We start from the raw sequence: 876 nt of genomic DNA on the forward strand, positions 1-876 counted from the left end.
TTTTTCCCCCCCCTTTTTAAAAAAAAAATTTTTTTTTTAAAAAATTTTTTTTAAAAAAAATTCTTTTTTTTTTTAAAAAAAAAAAACCCCCCCCAAAAAACCTTTTTTTTTTTTGGGGGGTTGGGGGAAAAATTTTTTAAAAAGTTAGCCCTTTTTTCCTTTTTTTTTAAAAAAAATTTTTTTGGGGGGAAAAAAAAAAAAAATTTTTGGGGTTTTTAAAAAGGGGGAAAAATTTTTAAAAAAAAATTTAAAATGAAAAAATTTAAAAAAAAATTTAAATTTTTTAAAAAAAAAAATTTTTTTTTTTTTTTTCCCAAAAAAATTTTTTTTTTTAAAAAAAATTTTTTTTCCAAAAAAAAAAGGAAAACCCCCTTTAAAGGCCCTTTTAAAAAAATTTTTTTTTTAAAAAATTTTTGGGGAAAAGGTAAAATTTTTTTTTTTGGAAATTTAAAAAAAAAAAAACCAATTTTTGTAAAAATTGAAAATTTTTCCCAAAAAGGGTTTTTTTAAAAAATTTTTTTTAATTCTTTTTCCCCCTTTCCCTTGGGGGTTTCTTTTTTTAAAAAAAAAAAATTTTTTGGGGGTTTGGGTTAAGGGGGGGGAAAAGCCCCCGGGTTTTTAAAAAAAACCCCCCCCAAAAAGTTGGGGGGGGTTTTTTTTTTTTTTGGGAATGGGGGTTTTTTTTTTTTAAACAAATTTTTTTGGGGGGGGTTTTTTTTAAAATTTGTTTTTTCCCTTTTCCCCCCTTTTTTTTTAAAATTTTTTTTTCCTTAAAAATTTTAAAAATTTTTTTTTTAAAATTTAAAATTTTTTTTTTTTTAAAATTTTTTAAAAAAAAAATTTTTTTTTTTTTAAAAAGGGGGGACAAATATTTTT

The 876-nt window shown here is 20.7% G+C and overlaps 1 protein-coding gene across 1 annotated transcript in view; it reads right to left on the reverse strand.

Moving 5' to 3' along the window:
• Positions 1-876, reverse strand: part of LOC119587706 (FACT complex subunit spt16-like) — a gene marked incomplete in the record, with an annotated part of 82,314 nt that overhangs the window by 9,478 nt on the left and 71,960 nt on the right.

This window comes from Penaeus monodon, chromosome 23, assembly GCF_015228065.2.
Source record: "Penaeus monodon isolate SGIC_2016 chromosome 23, NSTDA_Pmon_1, whole genome shotgun sequence".
Lineage (NCBI taxonomy): Eukaryota > Metazoa > Arthropoda > Malacostraca > Decapoda > Penaeidae > Penaeus > Penaeus monodon.